Source organism: Microtus pennsylvanicus, chromosome 18 (assembly GCF_037038515.1).
Source record: "Microtus pennsylvanicus isolate mMicPen1 chromosome 18, mMicPen1.hap1, whole genome shotgun sequence".
Lineage (NCBI taxonomy): Eukaryota > Metazoa > Chordata > Mammalia > Rodentia > Cricetidae > Microtus > Microtus pennsylvanicus.
The window spans coordinates 37,313,303-37,327,081 of NC_134596.1; positions in this window are offsets into that span (position 1 = coordinate 37,313,303).

The following is a 13,779-nucleotide window of genomic DNA, read 5'->3' on the forward strand; positions in this document are numbered from 1 at the left end:
TACACAAACATACATATAAACACAGAGATACATAACAAACATACACACATACACATGTTTCTAAATCCAATGCTATAAAGTCTTCTTCAACAGTAATTTCAGTCTCCCTGATTAGGCAGATATGTAAGTGGGTTATGTCTAATATTAACTGCTTTTCATTCTGGTTATCTGTATAAATAGCAAAATTATAAAGAAAGTTAAAATAAAAATTAACGGGTAGAGTGTTAAAGAAACCCCAAATGCATGTGTTTCTTTATCTTATTTTACTATTTAAAAAATTGTATGATTGCTTTGCCTGCATCTATATCTGTGCACCATTTGTATGTAGCCTTTGAAGGCCAGAAAGGGTGTTAGAAGCCCTGGAACTGGAGGTACAGAGAGTTGTGAGCACTGGCAAAGAACTCAGAACCTGGGTCCTCTGGAAGAGCAAGATATCCCTTCATCTTTGACAGATAGATATCTGAGTGTGAAATTATGTGGCATTTGAAGGTCAGCAAATGTTCTTCCTGGCATCTGACTTTCTAGGCTACTCACTAAGAAAAAGCTACCCAGAAGCCAGAGTTTAAAGTGTCCTCTCCTCTATCCCCTTTGGTGTGTGTGTGGGGGTCTCTTTCCCTGTAGTCCATTATAAGAAATAAAATAAAGAAACCCTGGGGCTTCAGACAACACCAGGAATTGTATTAGTGATTCTCTTCAATGTTGTAACAAAATTCCTATCCACAACAGAAACCTAAGGAAAAAAGGCATGAAGGGGGTGGGGGGAGTTTTACAGTACATAGGAGAGTTTGGATGCATGAAACAGAAGGAAGAAGTGATGCTATCGCTGAACGTAGCAGACAATGAGGACTACTGAGAACTCAAGAACAATGTCAATGTGTTTTTGATCCTACTGCATGTACTGGCTTTGTGGGAGCCTAGGCAGTTTGGATGTTCACCTTACTAGACCTGGATGGAGGTGGGTAGTCCTTGGACTTCCCACAGGGCAGGGAACCCTGATTGCTCTTCGAGCTGATGAGGGAGGGGGATTTGATCGGGGGAGGGGGAGGGAAATGGGAGGTGGTGGCAGGGAGGAGGCAGAAATCTTTAATAAATAAATAAATAAAATAAAAAGTGATGCTATCACATTATAATCTCAAAAACTAAAGTTATAAAAATAAAGGACAGTCCGATCAAAATGGCTTATGGAAGAAATAATTACTTTTGCTTACAGTTCAAAAGATAATGTCCTTAATGAGGGAGGCAACATGCAGCAGGAGGCAGGAACAGGAGACTGAAAAAATCAAATCTTCAACTGCAAGCAGAAGAGAGAGAGTGTGACCTAGAAGTGGGCCAAAACTATAGACCCTCAAATCCTTGGTGACATAATTCCTGTAGCAAGGGTCCATATTGTAAATCTTCCATAAACTCCCAAACCAGCATCACTAAGCTATTGTTCACAAACATGTGCTTATGGGGGACATTTTTTTTAACTCAAACCATCACAGAGTTGTTTAGATATTGGGAGTTGTTGTCCACTGCTAACATAAACAGAAGAACTTATAGATGTTGGAGACTAAAGCACATTTAATTCCACATATAAAATTCCTCCTTAAGAACAATACCTAAACTGGCTTGCGGGTTGAAATAATTATATTTCATTCTTCGGAGAACATTAATTTTCTTTGTCTGGAATTGGGAGTTTAAAGCTATTTATTTATACATACTAGCATTTATTCTACTTACTAGCAACTGGGTGAAATTCTCTGTAATTTTCCCTTGGCTTTGGACAAATTGTGTCTTGGGTTGTAACGATGGCATATGGAAAGCTAAAGGCAGGTCTCAAAACTGGAAGGTCACATTCTTTTATGACCATGTTTCAAAGATGTGAATATTTTTTGATACTTAAGATTTATCCAAAATGACAACATCCACTAGCTTGTTGCTTCCCATTTTATCCTACTCATGTATTATTTTAATAAGTATTAGATGTCGATTAGATGTAATAACTACTAATGATCTTATTTACCAAGTAGATGCAGATGTTAAGGGATTTCTTCCAAAGTATACCTCCTGTAATCAACCCCAGGGGAAGCTAGTGAGAGAAGGCCAGAATTTTCTGCACTCACCGTGATAATGAAATAGCTGTGACCCAAAAAAAGGAAACTGATGCCTAGAGCGTCTGCTTTGGCCCCCACCGAGGCTAGAAACAGCTAATGTTAAGAGTTTTAATGCTTATTGCAAAGTGTTCTTAGAAGTGTCATGAAATTGGAAGAGATAAGAATTTTCAAAGAAGGGCAGTCAGTGGTCCAGGATTCTCATACACTTGTTCTAGAGCTCGGGTCCTCTCATAGATGGATTAATCTATGTGAGGTTATGGATCCATCCAAAGTCAAGCAAGGTGTGTAGAAACTCAACAACCCCAGGTTGATGTTTTCACTTTATGCATGGATTTCTAGAGTTAGGATAAATTGCTTATACATATTTAATTCAACAAGTCCCATTTAATTCTGCTTATGTTTTGAGTATTTATGGGAAAGTATAGTACTAAGCATTGAGTTACAACCCAGAGAAGAATCTTGCCATTTTTGCTATTGTAGTAACTCAAGTGGACAGCAAAACAGGAATAAACTATGCAAAAAAGAGCACAATTCAACATGAGGCAGTAGCATATGGCTATTCCATAACTTTTGATGATAGCATAACTATTGATGTAAAATTAAGATGCAGATTAAAATGTCTCATGCATTTCAGCAAGTCTTTCCTCCTGTCTTCGGTAGTGACCAAGACATATGCTATCAGTTTACTTCTCTGGTTTGGACCTGTGACTCAGACACTAAGGTCACTCGTGTGTCTGTGTGTTTCTTTTCTTTTCTTTTTTAGAAATAGAAAACAAACTATGTTTTTCAATTTACATACCAATCCCAGTTCCCACTCCCTCTGCTCCTCCCATTCTCTATACCTACTCTCCCACCCCACTCCCCATCCACTCCTCAGAGAGGGTAAGGCACATTGCTTTGAGGAAGGACCAAGGCCCTCTTTGCTATATCCAGGCTGAGTAAGGTATTCATTCAAAGAGAATGGGTTTTAAAAACCCAGTACAAACAGTAGGGATAAATCCTGGTGCCACTGACAGTGACCCCACAGTCTTCCCCAGCCCTACAACTGTCACCACATTCAGAGGGTCTAGTTTGGTTCCTTCCCTGTCTGACCAGAGTTGGTGAGCTCCCATTAGCTCAAGTAAGGTGTCCCAGAACTAGATACCCCTCAATTAAAGAAGGAATAAAGAAAATGTATCTTGAAATTTTTCTGCAAATGAAAGAGACTAGAAAAGAAATCCTGAGGTAACCGAGACCCAAAAAGATGAAAGTGGTATATACTCATTCATAAGTGGATACTAGCTGTAAAGCAAAAGATAACCAGCCTGTAGTCCATGACTCTAGAGAAGCTACGTAACAAGGTTAAGCCTAAGAAAAACATAGTCGAGCTGGGGGAACGACAGAGACAGAGAATAAGGAAAGAGATACAATGATTGAGGAAGCCATTATGGGGCTGACAAGAAACCTGACACTAGAGAAATTTCCAGGAATCTACAAAGATGGTCCCCACTAAGACCCTAAGCAATAGTGGAAAGAGTGCCCAAACTTGCCTTGCCCTGTAGTCAGAATGATGAATACATGTCACCATAAAACCTTCATCCAGCAACTGATGGAAACAGGTCGAGACCATCAACAGACCACTGGGCTGAGCTCCCAAAGTCCCGTCGAAGAGTTGGAGCACTGAGAATATGAGCAAAGAGGTCAAAACCGTGATGGGGACTACGATCACTTATACAGTGCCTGATTCAGTACTGATTAGAGCCTACATTTTCAGCCTCCCAATCTCAGGCTATTTGGTCTATCTTTGCTTTACAGTGATTGGAAATGGTGTAAAAAACTGTTAATTGCATTCTTATATCTGCAAGATCAGAGCCAAAAGTCTTCTGCAACTGAAATAGTTTATGTACTATTTTGTACATATTCTTAAAAACAAGCATTTCAACTTTTTCTGTAAAATTACCCACTAAGAAAAAGTGTATGAAACATTTAGGAAATCATATTCCTAGATCTCTCAGCTCTACAGATTCCGTGGCAATAATGTTGGATTGGTGCCCGGAAGTTTGCATTTTTAGCTAAGACCACTTGCAAAAGAGGAGCACACAGACAAGAGTTTCAGACGTGTTTTCATTTTCATGCTTCATGGACTACAGTTCATTAACTTGAGTCAATAACTTCCTTTCACCTGAATTTCTCCCTTGATGAGTCACCACGTATTAAATGTGCTGTTTAATAATGATGTGCAGTGAAACTGAGGAAATATGCCTGTTGCCTTCATGTTATTCCAAAGTTAGTGACATTTTCACTTATTTTTCAATACTGTCACTTTGGCTTCAGCCCCAGACAGAGAGCTGCAGGACCAGAACTTGGGTTCATTGTGCTGGCTTTTGAGCATGTGGCTGCATCTACTTTTTGTTGTTAAGCAGTGTATATCAAATTATTCCATACTTATATATATCAAATTATTCCATGTCTAACCAGTGATTTATTCTCATTCAAATGGATTTTTTAGAAGTCTTCATTATTGCAGCCTGCTCTTTGGCACAGAATTTAATTTAGTCGCTAGACCTATACATACTCATTTAATTGAAAATTAACTTAGAGGTTCTTAAACACACCATGGAACATAAATCTGCTTTGTTTCATCCTGACCTAAAGCGAAGAGCTTGTCTTGGGAATACTTTAGCTTTGTAACTATACACAAATAATGCACGAGCCATAGTTGATTTCACTGAATTTTGTTGTTAATACCTATAAGGCTTTAAGGATGTCAATAATTCAAATCCTTCTTCCTTCATACATTTGCCTAATGAATATTCTTTCCTACTTCACAGTGTTAGGCATTTGGTTATTAAAACACATAGGCCTTTTTCTTTGTAGTGTTCATAGCGGAATAAATAAGGTTGAGCATAAACAAGTACGTAAATGCTGTGATAAAAATGTATCATTTCTTAGAGTAATGGCCACCTTGTGCACAGCACTAAACAGTGGAAAAGGTCCCTTAAAATGAAGTAATGAATTAGCAGCTAGAGAATTGGGGCATGGGATAAATCACTAGGCAAGGAGTGGGATGGCATGGCTGGTTTGGGAACACTTAACTCGTCACCAAGGGGAAATTCATTGTCTAAAGGAATGAAAGAACTGCTAGTTTGAAAGAACCTGACCGGGATAACAATAAAAACTGGTAAATTCTGGTGAGGAAAGTCAAGGTTAAGAGGGTTGAGCTTCCTCTGAAAGATGACCCAAAGGATTTTCAGTGAGACTATCAACATACAAAAGGTCACAATTTGTATAAATTCCCTTCATTGTGTTGTCCCTGAGAAGAGCAGCCATGTGTAAGTGTGTGTGTGTGTAGGGGGGGGGGTGTGGATCCAGTTTCATGTATGGTAACAGTCACCCAAGCAGCCTGACAGTGGATACTGGAGTCGGTTGAAAGTAGAGAGGGATGGAAGAAGACAGCAGAATGCACAAAATTTAGTAACTGAAAGACATTTGGAAACATAAACATGGAGGCGAAATTCTTATACGGTCTGTAGTTCTTTTAAAATAGGCAGCAATTTATTATTTCCTGCATCAGAAGCATAGTATAATTTTTCTCTGTTCCTTCACCTTACTCCATTGCAGACAAAGCATTAAGTCCTTTATACTCTTTTGTGGAACATCAGAGAGGGAGCCAAATGTTACTGAGGAAGAAATCCCTTTCTCAACAAGGGAAAAGTGCCTAAAGTTTACCTAAAGTGCCCTGTTCTCATAGGAACACAAATGGGGTGAGCTGTAGACAACCAGGAAGTCCCTATAATTGATTCAAACTGCATCTACTTGAAGTTGTCATAAAACCACAGGCAGACAATAATGGGATAGAAAATAAATATGTCAGAAATGATTTTAATAAATTTTGTGTCCTGCTTTGATGTGGCAGGCTTCTGATGACTATAGGATTCTAGGGTGAGGGAAAGAGTACAAAATAATCTATACAAGTAACATTTTGTCAAAGTTTTTATACTTACATAATAGAGTACTTAGAAATTATGCTTATCTAGATTTAAAAATGTTAAGTGATTGATTAAATTAGATCATGGCTGTTAAAATTGTAGAGCTAACATTGTCATTTTACTTTTAGGAAGCTACATTTAATGTTTAATATTAGAAAATGAATTCACCTAAAATATGAAGGAGGTATTTTTATGTTTATTTTTTACTTATTTTATTCTCTTTTGCAATTGGTTTACTTGTCTTATAGCCTTACCTTATTCTTTTCAAATTGTGTTTAGTGTGTGTGTATGTGTGTGTGTGTGAGTATATGTGTGTGCAGAAAAAAAATGAATAGTTAAGTAGTGTGAAGCTCTGGTTTTACATTTCCTATGCTAGAAATTTTTTTATTGTCTTAAACTTTTGTTGAGGAATTCTTTGCCTGTTACTATGGTATCAAGTGATAACTGACCTGGCTTACTTATGCAAAGTAGATCATTTATTTTCTGCTTTCACAAAACAAGTATACTTGATGCTGTGCTGTCCTTATCCTCAGATTTTTGTTGTTTTTAAATTAATAATCTGTTTTTCAATTTGTGGACTCAAGGTTGATGCTAACAGGTGAGCCAAGTAATTATATTTCCTGTGCTCAATAACTTTATGAAACAAACAAGGACTAAAAGAATAAAGAAGGCAGAAATAAATTATATACCAGGTACTAAGCAGGAAATGTATTAATTGAAATATGATAAAAAGGAAAAACAAATTAGGACAATTGGGTCAATTAGAAAGAGACTTTCTGGTAATGTGAGCTAATATTTGAAGAGCGAATAGAACTTTTGTTGTCTTAGGAACTAAGAGAGGATAACTCATGTTATCTCATTCAGGAATAACAAAGACATGTGTTTATATACTGTGTGAAAGGAAATTCAGAAAACCAAAATAAAGTTAATTAGAAAAGACAGATACTTCTGGTTTGAAATAAAAGTTTAACTTGAAATTTCTAACACTTGAGTGTTTTAATTTCTTCTTGAGAATTTTAAACATTGCTTCATGAAATAGATCTTCTGAGGAAGTAGTGTCCCCAAACTCCCAATCTAACCCTTAAAATCATGTCCTGGTCCTGTATTTATTTCTTAAACTTCTTATGCAATGTGTAGAGGAATGCTACACAACTGTGGTGAGAAGTGTAAAAGGAACATTGAGAGATGTTCATAAGAACTAAGTAGTTATAAAAGCTATAGATGTAGATCACCTTCGTTCTGACCAATGACAGTGAAACAACCTTTGGTATAGTGTCTAGATCTATAGAAGATACTGGAAGTTAACATACATAAAGGGCTATTCAATCTGAGCTTCAATTTTTCGTACAAAAAGTAAATGAGTATAAAATTGTTCACAGATTTCTTGAGTTTTCTAAACTTGAAACTGTTCTCAGATGCTCCCTTTCCACAGACTGATTACTGAAGTACTTACTATGTCTGCTAGCTAAAACTTTGTTGGCAGACCTTGAATTAAAGCATAGTCCTATGTGTCAAGACAGAATCCTGACTTTCATACTGGACAATTCCAATTTCTGTTTTTTATGTTTTTTCTTTCAGAAAACAATTTATCTGGAACTAAGAGTCCTTAATCCCAAAATACAGATTATGCTGGACAGTGCCTCGATGCATCTTAATAGTGCTGTTAAATAATTCAATGATGAGTTACTTTGTCCTACATAGATGTGTTAGGTTTGTGCAAGTTTAAAATAGTAGTATATCTGAAAACACTCATTACTAAAATGAATGTGGACAACAAAGAAGAGCTGAGTTTATGCAGTATGTAAATTCTTAAAAAATCTTTAAGGCTTTGATTTCATGTGAGGAAACTCCTTTGCAAACAGCAAAGACATGTACAAATTCATAAAACTAAAGTTAGGCAGGAGAACACTGTTTAAAGGAAGTGAAATCATGAGCACTGCCAAATCCTTTTTAAATATTTATTTCATTTATTTTTATCCCTCTTCTGAGATTACTATAAACGAAGTCATCAAAGTTTCTCAGACTTCCTGGAAACAGATACAGTCTGTGTCTGTTTCACTGATCTTTTTATTTTTTCAGAAATTGAGCAAAAGAGTTATTTGTAATTCTACTCAAAGCTATTATTTGGAGATGCTCTCTTGGCCACAGATTGGACTGCACGGAGTGACCAGTCCCATGTCTGGAGAGCCCAGTCTCTAGGCCCTAGGCCCCAGTGACTCCTTTCCCACCCCCTCAGCAGCTCTAGACAGTCAGCAAACAAGCCTTCTGCTTCTTCTCCAACACCCTACATTGGACCCTGTAATCTTCCCCAAACTCTACCCCAAACCCACCCATCGGTGGAGACCTCAGTGGCTTCCTGAGACAAAGACAGTGGCTCCACAGAGCGGACCAAGAACAACTTAATGAGGCACAGCCACTGCAACAGTTCCAGAGAGGATCCCTGAGACACAGCTACCAACTACAAGGATTGGACCAAGAAGAAAAGACACTGACTGTAACAATTGGAGAAAGAGATGGGTAGGCATCAATGCAAGAATACCTTCAACAACCTAAAGAGCAATTTGGCAACACTGGAACCTGGAGGTCCTACAAAAGAAAATCCTGAACATTCCAACCAGAAGAAGCAGAAGAAAGCAACCTTAAATGTAACTTTATGAAGATGACAGAGACCCCTAAAGATGAAATGAAAAATTGTCTTAAACAAGTGGAGGAAAAGACAAATAAAAATTGGAAGAAATCAATACATCTTTCAAAGAAAGCCAAAAAAGAACAATCAAATAGGTGAGGCAAAGAGTTCAAACTGTTCAGGACTTGAAAATTGAAATAGAGGCAATAAAGAAAACACAAACTGAAGGAATTATGAAAATGGAAAAGCTGGGTAAACGAACAGAAACAACAAATGCAAACATAACCAACAATAAAAGAGATGGAAGAGAGAATCTCAGGAGTGGAAGACACTAGAGTTGAAATAGATCCATTGGTCAAAGGAAATGTTAAATCCAACAAATTCTTAACACCAAACATTCAGGAAATCTGGGACATCATGAAGAGAAAGCTTAACATGGCTTCAAAATCAGAATTAAACACAACTCTCAGTTCGGTTCATCCAAATACTCTGTGAATATTGTTCACGGAGATCTCAGAATTGCACAGTCACTACAGATCTGAATTTGTCTTTTGGTTTTGGATAGGTGCTAGCAACTCCTTTATTCTCTCTGTTAGCCTCAATTATACAGTTCAGGCAGTGTATTAGTGTGTTATATTGTGAGCCTGAAAGTAAGCAGTTTTTTCCTGCACAGTGCTAAATTTTTATTTCCTTCGAAAATAACCATTGGGTATGGTCTTAATCATTCTTTGAGTTTTTAAATTAATTGATTAAGTAATTAATCAATTATTTTTTTTTAATTTTCCATCCAGATCAGTTTCCCCTTCCTAACTCCTTTCTTTCTAATCCTTCCCCCAGCCTCCCGTCTTCCCCTGACTTCATCGTTCTTTGGCTCTTATATTTGACCTATTATACAAAACCTGGTAACAGTGATTCTCCAACTACTAATCCTTCTTAGCCACGATAACTTTAATTTTGAGTGTCTGCACAGTAACCAGTCAGTTATTAAGGGAAAATCTTATGCAAATCTTCTCAGTTAATGTACAAGTATGAACCTATAACTCATGTGAACTTCATTAGGAGAAGGAAATGAAAAGGACAGCAGCAAAAGGCAAGATGATTCACTTAAAAAGTACTGCCATGTGAGAAAAAATTGCATTCTCAATCAGGTTTTGTGCTCCTGCTGGGTCACCAGGGACAAGTCTCATTCATTCTTTTAGTAAGATCTTCCATCTCCATAACCAGTACAACCACTTCTACTTTTCCTTCCCCTCATTGGTTCTGTACATTTCAAACAAAGTAATTATGCTAATGCATTAAGTTTTTCACTTGTTCATTCATTTATTACTAAATTCTTTTGCAAGTACATTCATAAAACCACAAGAATTCAAAGCGGGGCAGATAAAGTTGCCCCAAGGAAAGGACCAGAGTTATAAAGCTAATTGTTTCTTGTTTATTGGTTTTTTAGTTTTGATTCTGTCATGGGTGATTTGTCCTTTGTGTTAGATAACATAATCTGTATCTGTTAATACAGTGTAATTCTTTCTTTTTTTGAGATTATAGTATAATTAAATCACTTACTCCTTTCATTTTTTCCTTTAAAATACTTCTACATACCCCTCCTGGCTCTATTTCAAAATCATGGCCGAATTTTGTTTTTTAATTATTGTTTCATACAAATATGCAGATTTATATACATATATATCGCTAAATACATTCAAACAACCAGCTCCCTCTGTATAATGTCACTTGTATGTTTGTTTTTAGCTCTTAGCGTTTCGTCCTGGTTGTCTAGTTTGTGTGCCCTTCCATGTGGAAGACTTATTTCTCCTGCTCTCAGCACTTCTTAGTTGTCTTTAGTTTTCTGTTTAGGGTGAAAGCCTCATGGGCTTTCTCCCATCCACTTGGGCTTGTCCATTTTTGGTGCCCTTGTTCAGCCCATGTTTGGGCAGTCATACTGTTGAGGCTGTTTGAGGGGTTAGCTTCTGAAATTCCTAGGAGAGACAGTCTCACAGAAAACCCTGATACTCTGGCTCTTACAATCTATCCATCCACTTCTGGGATTTTCTGTGAGCATTAGTTGTGGGGATTATTTTGCAGGTGTATCCCCTGCCAATGGGCTGCAGAACTTTGCATTTTGACTGGGCTTTTTATTCTGTATTGGTTTACACTTGTTACAAAGAGAAGTTTCCTTGCTGAAGGGTGAAGATTACAGTTACCTCTCAGTAGAAGAATACCTCTCAACACAAAAATAAATATATACAATGCATTTAGATATGATGCTGGTTTAATAGAATGGTACTGTAGGTTCTTCCCCAGGATCTACAGATTCACAAGACTAGACAGTTGGCTAGCTTTCCAGTACCAGGCATGATTTGCCCTCCAGTTTAGTGGGTCTTAAGTTCAATTAGAGAGATGTTGATTACCACTAGGGTGTGTGTACATTACTGTTCCCTTAGGGTTATCATGTTATAGTGGACATTGCTGTGGTTCATAGGTGCTATTGCTAGCTATGATGGGAGGTATAAAAGCCTTTCTTTACAATGCCAAGTATAACTGTTGCGAGCAGTGAGACCCCAGATCCTGAATTTCTTGTAATCCCCTGATCTGAGTGTCTACAGCTGCTCTGAGCACGAGACCTTCAGGAGTTCCTGATGGCAGGAGAGTGGTTTCTGGTGGGTTTGGATGGGCCTGGCTATCTCTATATAATCTGCCCCTGAACACAGTAAAGGGGGCATTCTTGGGGAATTCAAGGATGACCCGTGTCGCTGTCTCTCTGTCTGTGTGTGTGTCTGTGTATTTTAACCTCCTGCCCCTTGCCCGAAGCTCGGGAACTGGGTGCCAGCGCACAGAGCACAGACACAGGGGCGCAGTGTGCGGCATAACTGTATAGAATTTCATTAAGCTGTACAGACTTTGTATTTGTTTAATTTATGTGTGTGATGTTTTATTGATCTGCAAATTTATAATGAAGTTTATTATAATAAAAAATTTAAAATGACAGTTTTAAATGACAAATCTATGTGTGAAATCACTCCTTAAATTCAATAACAGTGATACATACATTGTTCCCATTTATTTAAGAAGAAAGATCAGTTTTTAGTCACCTGTTTAAACTGGAAGCCTGAGGGCCTTGTTAACTACCTCATCCTCACTTTTTTTTCTTTTTTTCTGTTTTGATATTCGAGACAGGGTTTCTCCGTAGCTTTTGGTTCCTGTCCTGGAACTAGCTCTTGTAGACCAGGCTGGCCTCGAACTCACAGAGATCCACCTGCCTCTGCCTCCTGAGTGCTGGGATTAAAGGCGTGCGCCACCACCGCCTCGCTCCCCATTCTCACTTTTGTCTTTGAATTATGTCAAATAAGAAAAACCTGTTGAATTTTTCCTCCTGTGTATTTAAATACCGTATCTGTCCCTGGAACAGAGAAACTAATTTTTCTCCAATGGAATGACATTGGGTGTATCGAATCTGCTCAGAGCAGGCCTCATGCTTAGGGGTAATCAACAAAAACAGACTCCATGTTGTTTTTTGTTTTAGTATTGTGTTATTGTTGTTTAAGAGTTAGAATGTAGGCGGAAGTCACTTTCCTGTCTATCAGTTCCCAAATAACTGGTGCAGAGGCTTAATATATATTATAAATGCTTGGCTAATAACTCAGGCTTATTACTAACTAGCTCTTACACTATAAGTTAGCCCATATTTCTTACTTATGCTTTGCCGCATGGAATGTTCATCTGCTGCTTCCTCTGCATCTGGTGTGTGACTCCAGACTCCACCATTCTTCTTCCCATAATTCCCTCTGGGTATAGTTGTCCCATCTATACTTCCTGCCTTGTTACTGGCCAATCAGCTTTCTATTAAACCAATCTGAATTACAAATATTCACAGTGTGGAACATTAGGAAGAGCCTGAAGATGGATTGAGGGGTGGGGAGGAGGATCTGGGGGAGTTTAAGTAATGGAAAAAACATTACCAAATTACATTTTATAAAATTTTCAAAAGTGATTCTATCTTAACTTTATAATTATTTTTCTTTACAAACTAATCATGATAACAGAGAAAAGCTGCTTTCTAGTTGATTTTGTCTTTCTCAATAAAGTGCAACCCTTTTAACGGAATGAAATATTTTTCATGATCTATATTTTCTATACATATAAAACACCTGTTATTTCTCTATGAATTTTCATTGTCATAGTCCACATTATAGCATGCAAACATTTTGGAGGGTTGTGCTTATAATCATACATTCTAAGAAGCCTCTATTTTATTATAGGTATTCAATAAATCTGGGTGACATTTTGATTGTTATTGCTGTTTCCCTAACTGTTCCTGTAGCATTCTGAATTCAGTGATTTCTAGACTACTGTCACACTTTATCTCGATGGGTGGCTAAGATTCAAAATTAGACAAAATAACATGACTAAATAGTCTTACTTTAAGTGACCTGAATTTTAAGAAAATAACCCATATGTTGTTATCACACCAACATGATAGCATATAATTGGTTTATTCTATATATCTCATATTGCAGAGAACTTTGTGAAACACTAGGAGAGTACATTGAATTGAAAGTGCACTAAAATGTCAAGGCATTCTTAAAACTATTGTAAATCTTTATTTTGTACTTTTTTCATGAGATATATGTTAGTTATATGTGTGATACACAGAATTTGTTCACCTAATTTGCTCACCTAATTATCACAGTTGGTTTTATATATCTACTTGTCAGCTCTGTCTCTTCATGCTGATGATTTTACGTTTACTGCTCCTCTTCAAATTTATGTAAAAATATTCATTGCTAATCTAAACAAGAACCTGATGAGTCAGGACGTACAATAACTTTATTGATTCTTTTAAGCTGCTGCTGTGTAATGTATTTTATAAATTAATAGCACTCACCACCACGTGCTAAGCCAGCTGCCCTCCACCAATAAAGATCAAGTTAAGAAAATTGAACAAACTGATTAGACCGCAGAAATACACAAGGACAATGTTTTTAAACTGTTATATTGTTGGCACTGAGAGAGATGCTGCTGTGTTCATTGTTCACAACTGTGGCTCTGTGAAATCATTGCTCAAACATTCATAGAGCTAATGGCTGAATAAATA